The sequence below is a fragment of the Lactuca virosa genome, chromosome 6 (genome assembly GCF_052849685.1).
Source record: "Lactuca virosa cultivar CGN04683 chromosome 6, Lactuca_virosa_CGN04683_v6, whole genome shotgun sequence".
Lineage (NCBI taxonomy): Eukaryota > Viridiplantae > Streptophyta > Magnoliopsida > Asterales > Asteraceae > Lactuca > Lactuca virosa.
The window spans coordinates 97,847,171-97,861,290 of record NC_136431.1 but is presented as its reverse complement, the minus strand read 5'-3'; positions in this window follow the sequence as shown (position 1 = coordinate 97,861,290).

Below are 14,120 nucleotides of genomic sequence, written 5' to 3'. Positions count from 1 at the left end.
TGAAATCTCTCCTAAATCTCTCCCAAATCTCTCTCAAAAGTTACTTTAACTTTTTGTAATCATTTGGGTCATATCGACCCTTAACCGGGTCAAAAATCGCTTGAAACGGGGTAAAAACGGGTAAAATAGCCTTAAGGACCTGGAACTGAAGCTTCAGGACCGAAGCCTCTCATCCGAGGCCTCGGATCCGAAGCCTCTCATCAGGACCGAAGCTGAAGCCTCTCAGGAGACCGAATCCGAAGCCATCAGACCGCAGCCTCGCATGCGAGGGTCCGAATCCGGCCTCCATGCGAGGGGTCTCGCAAACGGCCCCTTTTTACCGGTTTTTCGACTACGACTTCGTTTTAACTCCGTTTTTCATTATTTTAACGTGGGATTTTCACCCAAAACTTTATTTTATAAACTAAGGCCCCAAAATATATAAATCTCCAGGGTTTTTATAAAAATATATTAAAAGAATTAGTGGTTGAACTAATTATTGAGGGAATATTTGCTTTTCCTTAATTTATGGCAAAAGCAAACCACCACCACCTCACTCTATGATCAGCCACTCTTTCCCACTACCCCTTGTCTCCTTAGTGGACCTTTACACCCAATCTCCAGCTCTTCCCACGTTCTAAGAGCTGGAGGATTGATCCTCTCTCCTCATTCTCCATAAAGTTCTTTCATTCTACACTTAGCAACCAAAGGACACTCTCCAAAATTCTCTCATCTTTTCTCTCAACTTCAAGAACTTCAAGGCTTTCTTCAGGGATTTCTTTCTTCAATTAGTAAGTATCTTCATCATTCATATAATTATTACACTCCATTCTACTCAAATCATTGATATCTTACACAAATTCCATCTTATTCGGTGTTAGATTCTCGAATCATCAAGACATCTTCTTAGTGTTCTTGGGTTGAATACTTCCTCTCTCTCACTTTCATCTACTGAAACCACATAAGGTGAGTTCATACCCTTACATTTACATGTTTTTCTTAAGTTTTAAGGGGGGAGTACAAGTAAAATCATCAAGAACACAATTAAACTTTTTCTATCAGATTACATCAGAAAAGATGAACTTCGATCACGGACTGTTTTGGTCAACTTAAATATTTTAGTTTTCAAAACTGTTCCAGGTGCAAGTAGTTCAAACTCTTAGCTTTAAAATGGCTACTTGCACATCTCCATATGATTTTTATACAATTTATGGTGATTTTTACAAAACTGCCTGTCATTTCAGAGGCAAACCCGGAGCAGTCTGTGATTATGAACATTTTCACCTCTGTTAGAGATCACTAAAAATCATGATAAAATTTACGAACAAACTAGACTCATATTCCAAACTCTCAGAATTTGCGGATTTGGATTTAGAGCTTTGATGATTTTTCTATAAATTTTCTCAAAACAGTAACAGAAACTGTATTCAACGAAAAGTTGCTGTCAATTTCATTTCACCTTGTAACATGTTGAGCAAGGTGTATATCTTTATGTGATTATATGTTATTGCAATATATGACATTTCATCTTAATATTTAGACACACATCAGTTTACAAATGGATTTGGACATATAAAATATAAAGAATAACAATTGATTACAATCAAAGTACAACCGATACATTCAAACATTTAATAAACTATTTTGAAAATAGTTTGCATACATTACTACGTACTACCCTTGGTTGATAAACTATAATAGGTATAGTTTATGATACATTACATAACACATACATTTAAAAAGGGTACATTTATACAAAGGATATTTTCATTAAGCAAGGTACGGCCATACGGTACCAAGTTTTCATAACACGTAATTCCGTTAATGACTTTGTGAGACATTTACTTCAAACTACCATTAAGTCCTGTATTGTAACCAGAGTCTCCTTGAAGGAGATCGTGATAGTTGTGTATAGATCTATATTGGGTTTGACAAACCCACACCTAAACTGCATGCAACAGTTAGACCGATAGGTCTGAGGTGACAAATGTCATAACATTTCCGACGCCTGAAGAACGTCGTTTTAGGCAACCTTGGTCATAGTATGGTTATAATAAACTCACATAAAGTATTAATAAACATTGGAATTTACGGGAACTTCATTAAAATTTAACGAGTTTATGTCGATTTAAACTTGCATTGTTTTACTATAAATATGACAAATTACTTGTACATTTCGGTCTTTGGGTTTTAAGACTACATTTACACATTAAGGAAAATATTGGATTTTCTAACACAAATACTACTTTTACAAACGAAAGGCTTTTAATAATACCAAACAAAAGCTTATGAACTCACCAACCTTTGTGTTGACACTTTTTCAAACAACTTGTATTCTCAGGAAATCATTAAACAGGTAACCAAGTGCTTTTGAGGATGGGGCGCTAAGGCGTCTACTATTTCATATTTTGTCAATATATTGTAATTGATTCGTAAACATGTAATTCATACAATGATGTCACTTTTTCAATTATATATATGTTGGTTGTGTTTGCTTCAATTACTATTACAATTGTTGTTATGATACTATACATGAAGTCCTCCACCCCCGGACGTTTCCGCCATCCTTGGTTTGGGGGTGTGACAGATTGGTATCAAAGCACAGTTTATAGTGAATTAAGTATATCAAACCACATAAGATATACAAACTATAAACACAATTTGGACTAATAGTCTCTGATTTGTGCATTTTTCAAATAAATATACTCTTAGAAAATAAATGATTTTCTGGATTAAAGTATACATACATACATTACATGCTCGCATGGTATCATAACTAGCGAAAACATAAAGCAAAAGAAGAAGAGTTGAACATTTTGAGTATGCCTTAGTATATGTGGATTAAATCTGGGAAGGATATAGCCTGATCAACTATATCTGTCCGGGAATTGACTTGCATATACCGGGGGATGGTCAGGATGGGCAACAAATCTAAAAAACCTAATAACACACTACAAAAGGATACTTTAAGAACTCAAAACTAAACATTTACAAATACTATAGGAGTATTTTGTGTTACTATAATAAATTATTTGAGAATTAAATAGGTCTTTATTTATAGATCAATAGCTACTAAGTGGATGCGCTAAGGTCATATGTAACTAAGATGATATAGACTTAGAATTTATGTATCTTTGTTTCACTTCATGTCCTTGTTTGGTTGTGGTCTTGGAGTTAGGGTCATCTATTCGAAGGACTATTATATCTTAAAGACATATGACTGGTATGCACTTTGCAACTAATTAAGTAACCAATAAAGATCATTTTAAAATATAATATATTAATTATGTCCCGACTAAATTAGTATATGTGAAACTTTTACAAACAGTCATATACTTGGAAACAAGGAAACTCAAATAAAATATTTTATACTTTCATTTTACCTCATAACCCAATGTATTGGGTCAATTAAAAGTATAAAATCGTATGTATCGTAAACATACCGGAAAACAACGTAATAATATACTTTATGTATAAAAGATTTCTCTTCCTATAAATATACTTTTACTAAAAGTACATTGGTTTACGACTTATGACAGAACCATGCCGCCAAGGAGAAGACCAAGACCTTCCGGCAACACAGCAACACCTCCTCCGCCGCTGCCTCCACAGTTTGATCCTGCGATGTTCCAGGCTGCAGTAACAGCAGCCGTAGCGGCCGCAATATCGCAGATAGGGACAAACGGAGCTGGTGGTTCTGGATCGGGTGCTACAAACTCTAACCACGGAGACAGTATGTGGCGTATAAGAGAGTGTTCCTACAAAGACTTCACCAATGGCAAACCCGACAACTTCAATGGGAGCGGGGGAGTCATCACTTTAATGCAATGGTTTGAAAAGACTGAAGTAGTCTTTCAAGTGTGCTCTTGCCCCGAAGCGAGCAAAGTTAAGTTCGCAGCCTTCACTTTCACCGGCCGGGCCCTTACTTGGTGGAACTGTCGGATTAATTCACTTACTCTCGAAGCGGCTAGCTCCATATCCTGGGCAGAACTAAAAACCTTGATGATGAAGGAGTACTGCCCGAGAGGTGAGATTCAAAAGCTGGAACAAGAACTTTGGAACCTCAGGATGACGGGCTCCGACCTTGAAACCTACACCACCCGATTCAATGAATTGGCTCTCCTCTGCCCAACAATGGTTACTCCGGAGGAGAAAAAGGTGGAGCGAAAGCTTTGGGGACTGTCTCCCCAAGTGCAAAGTAGTGTCCTGGCTTCAAGGCCAACTACTTTTGACAGTGCCAGGGAGCTGGCACAACAACTTGTTGACCACCGAGCCGGTCATAATACTACAACCACCACCACCGATCAATCAAAAGGGGGAAACAACAAAAGTAAGTTCTGGAACCAAAAGAAGAGCCAACCAGCACAGGACCCCGCTAAGAAGCAACAAACTGTTGCTGTCCATGCTGCCACTAATGCTGCCACTACTGCACCACCGAAGCCATATGCTGCAACCCTACCCAAGTGCAACTTTCACCACAATGGTGCTTGTAGGGAGATGCACTGTAACAACTGCGACAGGAAGGGGCACACTGCTCGTTTCTGTAAAGCGCCGGCTCGACCAATCAACCAAGTCGCCAGTACGGGGGCAACCCGAACCTGCTACAACTGTGGAGACGCAGGTCACTTCAAAAGAAACTGCCCCAAAGCACAAGCCCCTAATGCTGGTGGAGTAGGAAGAATCCTGGCAATAGGACATGGGGAAGCAGTTGAGGATCCCGCGGTGGTTACCAGTACGTTTCTCCTTAATAACTCTTATGCATGCGTACTATTCGATAGTGGAGCGGAGAGGAGTTTCGTGAGCCACCAATATAAACAATTACTTGAACAAAATCCCCAATCACTAAAGGATACTTATGTAGTAGAAATGGCAAATGGGAAAGTAGAACGCACTAGCGATATATACTCAGAGTGTACTCTCACTCTAGACAACCATACATTTAAAATTGACCTGATGCCGGTCACCATAAAAAGCTTCGACGTAATCATCGGGATGGATTGGTTAGTTCCTCACCGTGCCGACATTCTATGTTACGAAAGGGCCGTTCGCCTCAATCTACCAAATAACGAAACCCTTCTCATCTATGGTGACAAACCTAGTGCGAATTTACAAATCATCTCATGCATCAAAGCCCAAAAGTATCTCCGGAAGGAGTACCACGCCTTCTTGGCCCACGTAGTAGACAAGAAACAAGACGTGAAAGACATCAAAGACATCCCCGAAGTGTGTAACTTCCCGGATGTGTTCCCAGAAGATCTTCCTGGTGTACCACTCGCACGACAAGTCGATTTCAGAATTGACTTAATACCCGGAGCTACCCCCGTATCCAGAGCTCCATACCGCCTCGCACCAACAGAAATGCAAGAGTTGTCCAGTCAGTTGAACGAGCTTTTGAGCAAAGGGTTCATCAGACCAAGCTTCTAACCTTGGGGAGCACCAGTCCTTTTTGTAAAGAAGAAGGACGGATCCTTTCGCATGTGCATCGACTATCGGGAACTAAATAAACTCACCATCAAGAACCGATATCCTCTACCCCGAATCGACGACCTTTTCGACCAACTCCAAGGAGCAAATTTCTTCTCAAAGATCGACCTAAGGTCAGGTTACCATCAGCTACAAGTTCAAGAAGAAGATATTCCCAAAACTGCATTCAGAACTCGCTATGGGCACTACGAGTTTGTGGTGATGTCCTTCGGTTTAACAAACGCACCTGCGGTATTCATGGACCTAATGAATAGAGTGTGTCGACCCTACCTAGACAAGTTTGTAATCGTATTCATCGACGATATCTTGATCTACTCGCGAAGCGAAGAAGAGCATCGCCTACATCTACGCCAAGTGCTAGAGACACTAAGAGCGGAGAAGCTTTATGCTAAGTTCTCTAAGTGTGAATTCTGGATTAGAGAAGTGGATTTCCTTGGCCATGTGGTAAGTGAGAAAGGCATACATGTGGATCCCTCCAAGATCAAGGCAATCGAGAATTGGTCAGCACCCAAGACGCCAACCGAAATTCGACAATTCCTTGGGCTTGCTGGCTACTACCGAAGATTTATACAAAACTTCTCCAAGATTGCGAAACCACTCACCACCTTGACGCAGAAAGGTGTGATATTCAAGTGGGAAAATAAACAAGAAACTCTTTCCAAACGTTAAAACAAGCCCTATGCAGCGTACCGATCTTGTCTCTCCCAGAGGGAACCGAGGACTTCGTAGTGTACTGTGATGCTTCGAATCAAGGCCTCGGATGTGTGCTCATGCAGAGAGGGAAGGTTATCGCGTATGCATCAAGACATCTTAAGACGCACGAGGTTAATTATACTACGCACGACCTGGAATTTGGAGCAGTGGTATTCGCTTTGAAGATCTGGAGACACTACCTTTACGGCACGAAATGCACTATCTTCACTGATCACAAAAGTCTTCAGCATATCCTCAATCAGAAAGAGCTCAACATGCGACAGAGGAGATGGGTAGAGTTGCTGAATGACTATGAGTGCGAAATTCGTTATCATCCGGGCAAGGCCAATGTAGTGGCTGATGCTCTAAGCAGGAAGGAGTACTCGGGCCGCCGAGTAAAATCCTTAACAATGACGATCCATTCCCACACGACCATACAAATCAAGGAAGCTCAACTAGAAGCTTTGAAACCAGAAAAGGTGGCAGGAGAGACATGAAGGGGAATGGATAAAAACTTAGAAGTCAAGGATGATGGAGTACGTTATCTCATGAATCGAATCTGGACACCGAAGTTTGGTGGACTCCGAGACGTCATCATGAATGAAGCACACAAGACTCGATATTCCATCCATCCCGGGTCAGATAAGATGTATCTGGACCTCAAGAAATTATACTGGTGGCCGAACATGAAAGCTGAGATTGCTACCTATGTGAGCAAGTGTCTGACTTGCGCCAAGGTCAAAATCAAATACCAGAAACCATCCGGGCTATTACAACAGCCGGATATACCTGAGTGGAAGTGGGAACGAATAACCATGGACTTCATAACCAAGCTGCCTAAGACATCGGGCGGGCTTGACACCATATGGGTAATCGTAGACAGATTGACCAAATCAGCACACTTCCTACCGATAAAAGAAACCGACAAGATGGAGAAGCTGACTAGAACGTACATCAGAGATATTGTACGACTCCATGGTGTGCCGATATCAATTATCTCCGATAGAGATAGTAGATTTACCTCACGGTTTTGGCAGTCTCTACAAAAATCATTGGGAACTAGGCTTGACATGAGTACGGCCTACCACCCACAAACCGACGGACAGAGCGAACGAACCATTCAAACGTTGTAAGACATGTTAAGAGCTTGTGTGATAGACTTCGGTAAAGCATGGGATACCCATCTACCGCTTATCGAATTCTCCTACAATAACAGCTATCATACTAGCATCAAAGTCGCTCCATTCGAAGCTCTTTACGGTCGCAAATGCAGATCACCCCTGTGTTGGGCTGAGGTGGGGGATACACAGCTAGCTAGAGGGCAAGTCTCTAATAGCACCCTCACTGGCCCTGAAATCATAAGGGAAACCACAGAAAAGATCGTTCAAATTCGAGAAAGACTGAAAGCGTCTCGCGATCGGCAAAAGAGTTACGCAGACAAACGACGCAAACCCTTGGAATTCCAGGTGGGTGATCGTGTACTACTAAAAGTTTCCCCTTGGAAAGGAATGATACGATTCGGCAAACGCGGGAAACTAAATCCAAGGTACATCGGGCCATTCGAAATCCTTGATAGGATTGGGCCAGTAGCATACAAACTTCGATTACCTCAGGAACTCGACAAAGTACATCCCACATTTCACGTGTCGAACCTAAAGAAGTGTTTGTCTGATGAGACACTCGTAATACCACTCGACGAAATCGAAGTTAACGAAAATCTCCACTTCGTGGAGGAACCAGTCGAAATCATGGATCGGGAAATCAAACGAACGAAACAAAGTCGTATTCCCATCGTGAAGGTCTGTTGGAACGCTAAACGAGGACCCGAATTCACCTGGGAACGCGAGGATCAGATGAAACAAAAGTATCCACATCTCTTCCCAAACTCTTGAAATCCCAGTCGAAATGAAAAATTTCGGGACGAAATTCCTTCTAACGGGGGGATGATGTGACAACCGTCAAATTTCGGTCAAGTCAAAGTCAAACAAAGTCAACAAGTCAAACCGGTCAACTCCAATAACCCTTGTATGTTAGGGTTTACGTTATGTAATCACCATACAATTCGCTATTTTAATGAGAAATCATCATTTGGAAAGTTCATGTGTTTGATTTTCCTTAGCCTTAACAGTGCTAAACAACGAACCAAAGCGATAAAACACTATTTCACAATCATCGGGATTGTGTACGACACTAAAACATGGTTTAACGGGGTTTACGAACCTTGCGTTGTGAAGCCGGACACTCAAATTAATCACAAACGAAACCTCTCTAAATCGTTTTCACTCTATCTCTTTCTATTTGAAATCTCTCCCAAATCTCTCTCAAAAGTTACTTTAACTTTTTGTAATCATTTGGGTCATATCGACCCTTAACCGGGTCAAAAATCGCTTGAAACGGGGTAAAAACGGGTAAAATAGCCTTAAGGACCTGGAACTGAAGCTTCAGGACCGAAGCCTCTCATCCGAGGCCTCGGATCCGAAGCCTCTCATCAGGACCGAAGCTGAAGCCTCTCAGGAGACCGAATCTGAAGCCATCAGACCGCAGCCTCGCATGCGAGGGTCCGAATCCGGCCTCCATGCGAGGGGTCTCGCAGACGGCCCCTTTTTACCGGTTTTTTGACTACGACTTCGTTTTAACTCCGTTTTTCATTATTTTAACGTGGGATTTTCACCCAAAACTTTATTTTATAAACTAAGGCCCCAAAATATATAAATCTCCAGGGTTTTTATAAAAATATATTAAAAGAATTAGTGGTTGAACTAATTATTGAGGGAATATTTGTTTTTCCTTAATTTATGGCAAAAGCAAACCACCACCACCTCACTCTATGATCAGCCACTCTTTTCCCACTACCCCTTGTCTCCTTAGTGGACCTTTACACCCAATCTCTAGCTCTTCCCACGTTCTAAGAGCTAGAGGATTGATCCTCTCTCCTCATTCTCCATAAAGTTCTTTCATTCTACACTTAGCAACCAAAGGACACTCTCCAAAATTCTCTCATCTTTTCTCTCAACTTCAAGAACTTCAAGGCTTTCTTCAGGGATTTCTTTCTTCAATTAGTAAGTATCTTCATCATTCATATAATTATTACACTCCATTCTACTCAAATCATTGATATCTTACACAAATTCCATCTTATTCGGTGTTAGATTCTCGAATCATCAAGACATCTTCTTAGTGTTCTTGGGTTTAATACTTCCTCTCTCTCACTTTCATCTACTGAAACCACATAAGGTGAGTTCATACCCCTATATTTACATGTTTTTCTTAAGTTTTAAGGGGGGAGTACAAGTAAAATCATCAAGAACACAATTAAACTTTTTCTATCAGATTACATCAGAAAAGATGAACTTCGATCACGGACTGTTTTGGTCAACTTAAATATTTTAGTTTTCAAAACTGTTCCAGGTGCAAGTAGTTCAAACTCTTAGCTTTAAAATGGCTACTTGCACATCTCCATATGATTTTTCTACAATTTATGGTGATTTTTACAAAACTGCCTGTCATTTCAGAGGCAAACCCGGACCAGTCTGTGATTATGAACATTTTCACCTCTGTTAGAGATCACTAAAAATCATGATAAAATTTACGAACAAACTAGACTCATATTCCAAACTCTCAGAATTTGCGGATTTGGATTTAGAGCTTTGATGATTTTTCTATAAATTTTCTAAGAACAGTAACAGAAACTGTATTCAACGAAAAGTTGCTGTCAATTTCATTTCACCTTGTAACATGTTGAGCAAGGTGTATATCTTTATGTGATTATATGTTATTGCAATATATGACATTTCATCTTAATATTTAGACACACATCAGTTTACAAATGGATTTGGACATATAAAATATAAAGAATAACAAGTGATTATAATCAAAGTACAACCGATACATTCAAACATTTAATAAACTATTTTGAAAATAGTTTGCATACATTACTATGTACTACCCTTGGTTGATAAACTATAATAGGTATAGTTTATGATACATTACATAACACATACATTTAAAAAGGGTACATTTATACAAAGGATATTTTCATTAAGCAAGGTACGGCCATACGGTACCAAGTTTTCATAACACGTAATTCCATTAATGACTTTGTGAGACATTTACTTCAAACTACCATTAAGTCATGTATTGTAACCAGAGTCTCCTTGAAGGAGAGCGTGATAGTTGTGTATAGATCTATATTGGGTTTGACAAACCCACACCTAAACTGCATGCAACAGTTAGACCGATAGGTCTGGGGTGACAAATGTCATAACATTTCCGACGCCTGAAGAACGTCGTTTTAGGCAACCTTGGTCATAGTATGGTTATAATAAACTCACATAAAGTATTAATAAACATTGGAATTTACGGGAACTTCATTAAAATTTAACGAGTTTATGTCGATTTAAACTTGCATTGTTTTACTATAAATATGACAAATTACTTGTACATTTCGGTCTTTGGGTTTTAAGACTACATTTACACATTAAGGAAAATATTGGATTTTCTAACACAAATACTACTTTTACAAACGAAAGGCTTTTAATAATACCAAACAAAAGCTTATGAACTCACCAACCTTTGTGTTGACACTTTTTCAAACAACTTGTATTCTCAGGAAATCATTAAACAGGTAACCAAGTGCTCTTGAGGATGGGGCGCTAAGGCGTCTACTATTTCATATTTTGTCAATATATTGTAATTGATTCGTAAACATGTAATTCATACAATGATGTCACTTTTTCAATTATATATATGTTGGTTGTGTTTGCTTCAATTACTATTACAATTGTTGTTATGATACTATACATGAAGTCCTCCACCCCCGGACGTTTCCGCCATCCTTGGTTTGGGGGTGTGACAGATTGGTATCAAAGCACAGTTTATAGTGAATTAAGTATATCAAACCACATAAGATATACAAACTATAAACACAATTTGGACTAATAGTCTCTGATTAGTGTTTCGACTGGGACTTCAAGAATTCGGAGGAAATATGGGGGAAACTTTTCGTAGTACAAGAAATTGATTATGGTGAGGAACAACCCACCTGATGTCACATGACGACCTTGGAATTTCTTATTGTAACTTGAGTGGAGTCGATTTAAAATGAATTATTGTTTTGGAATGATAGTGTATTCAATGTGTTCCTTTATGCTCTCCGCTCTATACTTGGTATTACTACTTCGAATATTCTATAATGTAGTTAGCGAGTTCCAGCATTACGAATGTTTCAACAATTTGTGATGAAATTTGTATTACAAGTCCTACCAGTTCTTTTATAATCGCTTGGTGTAAACTAGTCGTATATCATTAAGATTGCAAAGGCATTCGAATGGGTGACCCCGCCTTAAGCCCACAACCAATCAAGGAACAGGGAATGAGGCGGAATCACACATTCTAAGTCCATAGAATCTTAATGATATATGATCATAATGTTTACACTAGCCATCATAGATTCACTAGTTAAAAACCCTGCGTTTTTATATAGATGATAAGACTTATTTGGGTTTTGTTGTGTTCTCGAGATTTATGGTTGGTATACTTTAATCGATGCTAGTTTTAGTAGTAAAAAGAAATTTTAGAATTTAAACGTCGATGTTAGAAGCACGTACTGATATTTACGGGCGGTTCCGGGGTGGTCTCTCCTGCGGTGATCGCAAGCACCCTTCCACCATCACCGGCATTTCTTGTCCTTGGACAGTCTCTCTTGAAGTGTCCCGTTTCACCGCACTCGTAACAAGTTGGGCTTGCTCCAATGTCGGGGACCTGGTTGATGGGTCGTGTTGGTGCCTTACAGAAACGGGTAGTGTGTCCCTTCCTATTCCAATTTATGCAATGCAACTCCCGGCAAGCCCCAGTGTGATGGAAGCTACACTTGTTGCATTTCGGAAGAGTTCCAGCATAGCGATTTATGGGTGCTGTCGCGGCGTGGGTTGTGGCAGCATGAACAGCAACGATCTGTTGCTTCTTAGTGAAGTCATGGGCTGGTTGGTCCTTCTTGTTGTCGCAGAACTTCCTTTTGTTGTTTCCTCTTGCTTAATTAGGGGTGGTTGTCGCAGTGTCATGGCTGGCACGATGGTCGATGATTTGTTGTGCCAATTCCTTGGCACTCTCAAAGGTAGTTGGTCTTGAGGTCAACACGCTATCTTGAATTTAGGAGGACAATCCCCAGAGGTATCGCTCGAACTTTTTGTCTTCCGGGGTGACCATAGCAGGACAAAGGAGTGCTAGATCACAGAATCGGGCGGTATAAGTTGCAAGGTCAGAGCTTGTCATCTTAAGATCCCACAGTTTTTGCTCCAGCTTTTGCACTTCGCCTCTTGGGCAATATTCCTTCAGCATCATTGTCTTTAAGTCCTCCCAGCTTAACGAGTTAGCCACTGCAAGCGTTAATGTCTTAACGTGGTTTTTCCACCAAGTGAGGGCCCGGCCAGAGAAAGTGTAAGTTGCAAATTTGACCTTGTTTGCTACGGGGCATGCACAAATTTCGAAGACCGTTTCGGTCTTTTCGAACCATTACATCAAGGTGATGACGCCCCTGCTTCCATCGAAAGAATAGGGTTTGGCACTAGTGAAGTCTTTGTACGAACATTCCCTCGTACGTCCCGTACTGTCCCCGTGGTTAGAGTTTGTGGCTCCAGATCCAGCACCACCGGTACCATTCGTACCAATTTGCGATATTGCGGCAGTTACGGCTGCGGTTACGGCAGCTTGGAACATAACAGGATCATATTGGGGAGGCGGCGGTGGTGGATTATTTTGCGTTCCGCTAGTGCGTCTAACAGACCTTCGAGGCGGCACCTTTCGTTTATATAGATACGTATAAATTTCGTACTTTACAGAACTATTCTCGGTGTTTCTGCTAACGTCCCGGAGACGGAGTTATGGCGGTGGGTAGAAGTAGGTTTTGTACGGGCGTTAAGATTTACCCATCACGTTGCTCGTGCGAGAATAGGGGTAGAAGAGATAATTAATAGGCGCCTAATCCTATAATTACTTATAGGGGGTGATCCTTATTAGTCACGTCTATAATCACGTAGTGCATACCAGTTATACATAATCTGAGATAGAATAGACCTTCGAATAAATGACTCTACTCTAAGTCCATAACCAAACAAGGAACAGGAAGTAGAGCAATAGTCATAGATTCTGAGTCTATAATATCTTTAATCATGTATAACCTTGGTGTATGCACTCAGTCATTATAGACCTACTAATAGGGGTCTTTACTTTTCACGTAAGTTGGTTATAGTATCACAAAATACTCCTATAGTATTTTAATGTTTGACTTATGTTTTTCAATGTTTGTTTGTAGATAGAGTTGGTAAGTTTTTAGACTTGTTGCAACAACACAACCATTCCCGGGCATATGCTAATCACTTCTGGGTTAGACATAGTTGATCAGGCTATGTCATTCCCAGACCTGACCATACATCCCCAAGCCTACTCGTCCCATTCAACAATCACAACTTTTGTTTTGTCCTAGTATGATGCTGACCTTAGTATGTATGCATGCGTGTATACCTTTAACAAGAAAACTATTTATTTCTAAAAGTATAGTTATTTGAAAATGTTACATCAGAGACCTTAGTCCCAATGCATTTATAGTTTGTATATCTTATGTGGTTCGATATACTTAGTTCACTATAAACAATGCTCTGATACCAATCTGTCACACCCCCAAACCAAGGATGGCGGAAACGTTCGAGGGTGGAGGACTTCATATAAAGTATCACAACAACGAGTATAATAGTGCTCAAAGTAAATACAACCATCATAAATATAATTGAAAAGGTTACACCATAGTATATGTTTACATGTTTCAAAATCAATTACATTATGATGACAAAATAAACTGTTTGACGATTTAACGTCCCATCCTCAAAGTGCTGATGTTTTCCTGTTTCACTGATTTCCTGAGAATACAAGTAGTTTTGAAAAGTGTCAACAATTAAGTTGGTGAGTTCATA